An 8,318-nucleotide genomic window follows, 5' to 3' on the forward strand; every position below is an offset into this window, starting at 1 on the left:
CAGCATTTTGGAGGAACAGAGTGTCCAACTATCTGCAATTAGAGCTTTATTTTGACTATTTTGCCTGGCAAGTCTAACAGTCTATATCTGTTGCCAAAATCTCCTGATCACAAAGCCAAGATACTCTTCACATGGAAACTCAGGATCCAGACCTGCAACGAGCTCGGTGAAGGTGGATCCCTCGGGGCACCCCTTTGAAGTCAGTGGGGCTCTGCATGTGCACAGAAATCTCTCCAGGCAGAGCTCATTTCATGGGTTGAGGCTGGAAGGTGATATTATCTTCAGAGAGTCCTTGCTTGGAATTCAGTCTAATTGCAAGTAATAGAGGAAACAATTGAGATGTGTTACTTTTCTATTGCCTAGGGCCATCTCTCTCTCTCTTTTTATTTTATTTTATCTTATTTTATTTGAAGATAATACAGAAAGCTAGTTTTAATTTGTATTTAAAGATTTTAATCAAGAAGAGAAAATTGTCTCCTGGAACAAAAAACACAGAAAAACAAAAAATCCAAAGTCAGGACAGCTTTTAAATGTTAGTTACCAGTAAAAATAGATCAGGAATGGCAGCGTGGGTTTGTTTCTAATAGCTGGACATTTTTTCTGAGCTGTAGCTCCCTCTGCAACAAAACCTGATTAAAAACCACCTTCTCCCTGACTCCAGTAGTAACATTATAAAGGGGGGGGGGGGAGAAACCTGATGGGTACCAATGACAACTCCTCTGCATCCTTCTCCCGACTACCATCTTATCTGAACATTGTACAGTCTACCACACAAGAACAGCCAGCTCTGTAGTGGAACATGGCAGGTAATTAGCCAAGACTGACTTTAAGGACATCCAATTTATAAGGTCCCCTCCACTGGTCACGTGGGCCAGCACAGCCCTCTGAGATTCTGGACTAAGAAGTGCAGCTAGTCGCTCCTCAGCAGAGCCACAAACCCACCCTGCAGCTACAGAGGGTTTGAGGGAGCTCACTGAAGAGGCAGTTCAGCTATCAAGCACCCAGCACAGGCAACTGGACTTCCAAGATTTACTGATGTGGGGCCCAACAATGGAGCAACAGGCAACGGCTGGTGGAAGGGCAAACACCCCCTATCTCCTGGCTTTCTAGAAGCCCATCTCTAGAAGGAAACTGCCAGAATTTCAAACCTGAGCAATCACTATCTTTGCTGCTGCTATCGTGTAGGTCTGCAGGCAGGTGAAGGAAGGGAAGGAGTTTGTTGGGAATGTCGTGAGAGGATTGTTTGGGGAGGCCCTGGGAAAATGTGTGTAGACTTTATGGGGAGAGATGGCAGCTGTTGCAGGAAAAGGACAAAGGCTAAAGGATAGCAAGGCTGTATTGCGGGGGAAGAGAAGTTTCAGAGTACAGGATTCAGACAAAACAGGGTTAGAGAATTGGGAGAGCTGAAGGGATGTTTGTAAGAAGCAGTGGATAGATTAATGGACAAAATACGGTTGGTACGAGGGCCAGGGAGGAAATGTGAGCTATGAAGAAAAAGGAAAAGAGATAGGGGAATGTTGGGAATGTAATGAGGAAAGGGGAAAACTGGTGGGGGGGACAATGGGGAAAGGTATAGGAGACTCAATGGCAGAAGGAATTATGTGGAAAGAGTGGGCAGTGAAAGAGGCCCAAAGGAGAAAGAAAGATGCGCGTGGGGTGAGAAAAAGGAAAGAGGAATAGGGAGAGACTCAAGGTAAAATAGTATAAAAGGACAAAATAGAGACATATAGCAAGAAAAAAGAGAATGGCTGTGAAATAAGAAAAAACATTAGGTAAAAGGAGAGAAAGAAGGAACCAAAGAAATGGGGAAGGGAAAAGGAAAAACAAGAACACAAACTCTTCTCTTTTAATTATATTATGCATGTGTTGTGAATCCTTTCTGTTGCTGGGCAGTGGAGAATCAGGAACCCAGATAACCAGAGTATCATGGCCATGGGAGCAGGGGAATAAAAAAGTTTGTGGAATCAATAAGAGAGGAGAGTCTAGTTTTGCATTATTAATTTTGGACTGTTTTTGGATATCCCTTAAACATTGCCCCCTAAAGCCAGCCTTGGGCTTGAGAGAAAGAAGGAAAAGCTGAGTACAAGGAGAGTTGAAAACTTTTCACGATGAGCATAATTGCACATTTCATAAAACATGAAATGAGTTTGGGAACCTATGAGGTATAATTCCTCAAAGCAGGGTGTGCCACACCATTTTTCAGTCATATGCTGCTAATCTTTTTAATAGAAAGAAGAGTTGGATGCAACTCCATACAACATCTTATCCAAATTAATTTGCAGAATTTAGGGAGGCAGCCTGGAACTACCCAGTTTAGAAATTTGGCCTGGGCACAGTGGGTGACATCCTGACCTTACTGAGGTCAGTGTGGGTTTTGCCATTGACTTAATGGGGCCAGGATTTCACCTCGGAGATAAAACTCCAACAGATTGATATTACTGTATCACCAAAAAGACCCGGTCAGAGACCTGTTGTGTTAGGTGCCAAACACACATGGTCCCTGCTCTAAGGCGCTTACAACCTAATTAACAACATCAGGACTTGAGCAAACTTTCTGCCAGAACACAGGCCTTCCTGTCAGATTCTGGTCAGTGAGCAGTAGCTAGTAAAGCTTACAAGAGCGAGTCTAGGCCACTTGGGACTTGATGTAAAGCCTATTCAACAGGAGCCTTTTTCCTGACTTCCAAAGGCTCACTCTGTGGCAGAGCAAATACAATGATGGTGGTGGTTTGTTTATTTGTTTCTCATCTTGTCAGCCCCACATAGTGGCCAGCCAGGTGTGTTCTTCCCATTTTGTTCAGCATCACCAGAAATAAAAACTCTGCAGATCCAGTTCTGCCTTCAATAATGTCTCAGTGCAGCTCCATTGCCATGAATGTCTTTGTTTGCATGAGTGTAGCTGATGGCATCATTCAGCAGAATCTCTATTACTGGGTGTGGTGCACAAGATGAAAAGAACTCAGCACGATTCTTGGATCTTGCAGTGATGAAAACAATAATCTCTTTGCTTGCAAACTGAGAAAATCAGATGTGGTAATCAGTGAGCCATCTGGATACGGAACTGAGAGGTCACTTGAAGTCACTTTTCAGGAGAGAATCAAATTTAAGAGTGGGCTGGAGAGCATAGAACAGGATCCATGAAGCATTTTCCTCTATCATCACAGATTCCCTCCCTCCACCCATTGGGTCTCTAGAGATCCTCAGGAATTGGAGAGTACAGGGGGTAGATGCTGGGGAGAAGCTGGGGGAGAAGAAGGAGGAGCAAAGAAATTCAGAGCAGGGAGACATAAGCTCTTACTTAGTTTGTAAACTCTTTGGGCCCCAGACTGTTTCTGTTCTGTGTTTGTGCACCTAGCACAATGGGGTGCTGGTCCGTGACTAGGGCTCCCATGTGCTATGGTAATACAAATAATAGTATTAGTAATAGCAACCTGTGGGAAGACCCTCAGGGAGAATTTGAGAAGGAAAAAAAAGGAGGGAAAGAGAGAAACAGCAAAAAGATGGAAGGAAAGCAACATGGAGCAGGGAAACAGACACAAACAGAAGAAGCAAAGGAAGGGAGAAGACAATATGATTCCACTGGGTGATCCAGAAAAGTGGAGGTAAATATGAAAGCAGAGGAATGAGAAGAAAGCATAAGATGCTTTTCAAAAGAAGTAGGCTGTAACTTCTTAAAGCCCATAGGAAAAATCGTTGGTTCAAAAATAACACAACTTAAGCAGTAGGATCAGCAGGAACAAAAAAAAAAAAAAAAAAAGCAGGATGGCTGATGTCACTATGGGGCAGAGTTACAATTGACCTTAACTGTGGATTCCATATTTCAAATGTTTGGGTTCTTTTGAGTTTAACCTTCACTCTGAATAATCTAATGGTTGCTTCTTTATTAATGATGAAGGCAATGTTCTGCTAAGCCTCTTCTTACCATTGAACTACCTATATTTACATTGCACTCCAGCCTAGCACACATCTTTGTCTTGGAATACATTCTGTGCTAGTTATCTGACTCCTTGCTTATACAAACTATGTCTAAGCAGGGTCTGAATGAGCTCTCCCCTGACATCTAGTGATGAGCTGGGGAAAAAGACTTTAGGAACCAACCTTGTTTGCATAGACATGCCTATTCTGCCTACATGCTCAGCATCATGGAGCAGATTTGCCCAAATGATCGCTTTTGACTGGTGTTGGATTGCAAGTCATGTTGGTGTTGAGTGCAGGAGTAATGAAAGGTTGTTGTTCTTGGTATGTGAGTTGGGGACAGGAGGCCGAGCTTGGCCTGCCCTGGCTGGAGGGTTCACCCTCAACTGAACTGCAATTGCTAAGCAGGGGGTAGGGAGGCCAGTAAAAGGGAGAGAGGTGTGGGGACAAGTGTTTGTACTTGGTGGTATGGCCTCTGCTGAAATTAGAGAGCTGTGTTAAGTGGTGGGACCTCAAGAACCTCCAAGGTTGTAGTAGGGAGGCTGGTGGCAGCAGAGAAAGTGATGGATCAGCAGCCAACAGCAGTGGAGTGAGCAACAGCACAGTCACAGAGGGAACAACGATGCAGCAGTGAACGGCAGCGTGGAGGTCAGTGACGCAAAGTGAACGACAGCACGGCAGCAGCAGCTGAGGCATTGCTTGATGCCTTTCATCCCCCTCGGGCAGGAGGTGAACTCACATGAACGCACCTCTGAACTCTGGGTCATTGTTGGCCAAGGACCACAACTGTGAGTGGGGTGCGGTGAAGGGAGAGGGGAATGGCTTGGTAAAAGAACGTTACTTTGTCGGACTTTCACACTGGACTGTGAGAAACTGAGGCAAAGGGCACTGCCCAGTGTACTCTGGGGTGGGCGTTTTGCTTATGGTTATATGTCATAATGCTGGGTTCCTTTTCCTTTTTCATTAAAAGTTTTCTTTTCCATACACAGCCTGCTTGCGAGAGGGGAAGTACAGCCTTTTAGAAGCACTCAGGGGTGGTGTGTATTTTTCCACTTTCCCCATCTATAATATGGGGATAATAGCACTTCCCCATCTCACAAGGGTGTTGTGAGCATAAATACTCTAAAGACTGTGAGGTATCAGACACTGTGGTAATGGGGCTACGTGGAGATTGAAGGTGTGTACAATGAAACAATGCTTGGTATCCTATTGGGATCCAGGAAGTGGGCAGGCGAAGCTTGGTATCAGTGGGCAAACCAATCAGTTCCATAGACTTGAAAGTAGATGGGATTCTTCTTCAGCTGCACCCCCTGGCACGCCACTGGGTCTCCAAGGATATCACACCACCTATTGAATCAGCAACAGCACTTTCTGCAATACCTGCCAGAAGTGTTTCTTATGAGATTTCCCGTCAAATACAGTCCAGGCCCAACTCTGATTAGGTGGTGAGATCAGATGAGATAACAGCTCACGGGGGGCTGGCATTAGGTCTGAGAAGCTTTGATTTCTAATTGTGTGTATGAGGGTCTATTTCTAATTCAAACAGCAAGCAACTTGCAGCAAGTGAATATTTAGATATTTAGGCTCCTAACTTCCATTGACATCCATGGAAGTTAGGAACCTCAATCACTTTGTGGAACTGGGCCTTACTCACCAAATAGAATATTTTCATGCTCTGTTCTTCTGAAACTGGCAGGAGGTGTGAAAAAAGGGAATTTGGAAAGTCATAGTTGTAGCCAAAATAATTATTGCTCTGGGTTTCCTGGTCACAAGATCGCTTTACCAAAAGGATTAGCCAGTTAGAGTATGTCTACACTGCAATTAGACACCACCGTTGTCCCGTGCCAGCTCACTTGGGCTCTCGGGCTGCGGGGCTGTTTGATTGCAGTGTAAACGTTCAGGCTTGGGCTGCAGCCCCAGTTCAGGGACCCTCCTTCCTCACAGGATGCTAGAAGTGCAGGTTTTTTATTGCAGTGTAGACATACCCTTAGTTGAGTCTCACTTTATTACACAGTGTTAGCTGATTGTCATTGAGAACATCCATTCAGAAGGAGAGAGATATTTAGATATTTGCAGGCTGCTGGGAAGTGAACTATTTCCCTTTCTGTAGGCCCAGACAAGGATTCTACTAAATGATTGCCCTCCGTCATTTCCCAGCGGTGATGGCTTCGTATTATGGTCACACCTACAAGCCTATATAGATAGTCTCTAGATATGCTAGTGAGGTTGCTAAGTGTTATTGCCACCACTTTAGAAATGCAGAAACTGAAGCACAGGGCTTACGTGGCTTGCCCATGGTTACGCACTGTCTATAGTACAGCTGAGAGTAAAACCCAGAACTCCTGTCTTCAAACCAGCTCTCTAACCACTAGACCCAGGGCTTTCCCCTGTGTTGCAGAAATGTTGTTTCTGGAAGATAGATGCCTATATGTTCTGAGGCTATGGCTACACTAGAGAGCTTACAATGGCACAGCTACACCCAGAGGTGGATTTACAGTGAAACACAGGGTGCCCTGGCACAGAGCCCCCAAGGACAGGGGGCCCCAGGGCTGGGCAGCTGCAGGGACAGAAGCTTGCCGGCTCCTGGGGCTCCTGCTGCAGGCTCCGCACCCATCAACAGCCAAGCTCCCACCTCCTCCCCCAAGCATGCTGCGTTCCTGCCCCTCTCCATCCCTCCCAGCGCTTCCCCCGCCACCAAACAGCTGTTTGCCAGAGCTCAGGTCACTCCGGGAGGGAGGGGGAGGAGCGGGGCTGCAGCACACTCGGGGGAGGAGGCGGGGAAGAGGCAGGTGCAGGGCCTTGGGGAAGGAGGTGGAATCGGGGCAGGGCGGAGCAAAGGTGAGCCCCCCCACACTCTCCCTACACATACCCCCCCCAGCCCCCTGCCCTCCCTGATTCCTGCACCCCCCCACATCCCTCCCCCACCCTGAGCACCAAACGGGAGCTCCTGCACCCCCCCCACATTCCCACCTGCACCCCTCGCACCAAATGGGAACTGCCCCAGGTAAGCACCCCAACCTCCTGCCCCAACCCTGAGACCCCTCCTGCATCCTAACTCCTGGCCAGACCCTGCACCCCAATCCCCAGGCCACTCCTGCACCCTAACTCCCTCCCAGACCCTGCACCCCAAGCCCCATGCCCTCCCTGACTCCTGCACCCCCTCACACATCCCCAGCCACACCCTGAGCCCCCTCCTTCACCCTAGCTCCTGGCCAGACCCCGCACCCCGATGCTTTTTTACATTTTTTTTTTATAAAGTGCTCTTATCCAAAGCACGTTACAATAGTTAGCTAACGGTACAAACAATATTTGGAAAGATTATTAAGTGTTCCGTCGAGACCCTCCGCGATTTTCAAGAGGTCTGTGGAAAAATCAGTTTGACTACAAAAATAATCAAGGTACCTCACTTTATTTTCATTTACTTCCTATTACTTATAGGAGGAGGAGGAAGAAAAAAAGAATGAAAAACGGGGGCGGGGGAGGAGATAAGAGAGAATGTTCTTTTTTTTTGGCTGGGTCCCAAGGAATGGTCCCAAAAATGAAGCTGGGCACAGGGCCCTACTAACTCTAAATCCGCCATTGGCTACACTATGCATCCGCACTGCTGTAAGCGCTGTAGTGGAGCTGCTCTATGCTGGCGGGAAAGATCTCCCGTTACCCACAATGAGCAGCGGTAGCTACATTGGCAGAAGAAGCTCTCCCTCCAACATAGCACTGCCCACGTTAGCACCTAGGTTTGTGTAGCTTAAGTTGCTCGGGGGGGCTCATTCACACCCCTGAGCGGCATAAGTTATACCAACATAAGCAGTAGTGTAGACATAGCCTGAGTCACATGGATTCCCACTGAGAGGGACTTTGCTTTCAGTTCAGAAGTACCAAGAGAAGTCTTTTGTCTGTAACGTTCACATCTGTTTGGACTTACTGCAGATTTTGAACCGTTAGCGTTGTACATTTGACAGTGAAATGCTGATATATTGGTTCCCGTGGTGATCCAGAACGGTTAGGTCTGTTATCTTGGCTCTTAGGCTTCGGTGAATTTTCAGAACCCCACAATCTGCCAGAAGACAAGGACCAATTGCACCATACTGACTTTGGGGGCTTTGCAGGCATTTTGCTGAAAACTCATTCCTAGAAAAACGCAGAACTCCAACTAAAGCTCCAGTTTACATTTGATCTGAACAGCCGGAAGAGATGCGCTATTTAACCAACCATTTTAATTGTGTATCTCTCCCCATCAGTCATCCATTCATTACATAACCTGCTTTAGCGCAATATCTTAAAAAAACTTATTCAGTATTTGGAGATGCAGTAACCACCCTTCTGATCTCCTGTTTTCACCACACAACAATTTTTTTTAACAAAAAAAAATATATCCAAAGTGTGTCTATCTGTCTGCAATATCA

This window comes from Lepidochelys kempii, chromosome 2 (genome assembly GCF_965140265.1).
Source record: "Lepidochelys kempii isolate rLepKem1 chromosome 2, rLepKem1.hap2, whole genome shotgun sequence".
Classification (NCBI taxonomy): domain Eukaryota; kingdom Metazoa; phylum Chordata; order Testudines; family Cheloniidae; genus Lepidochelys; species Lepidochelys kempii.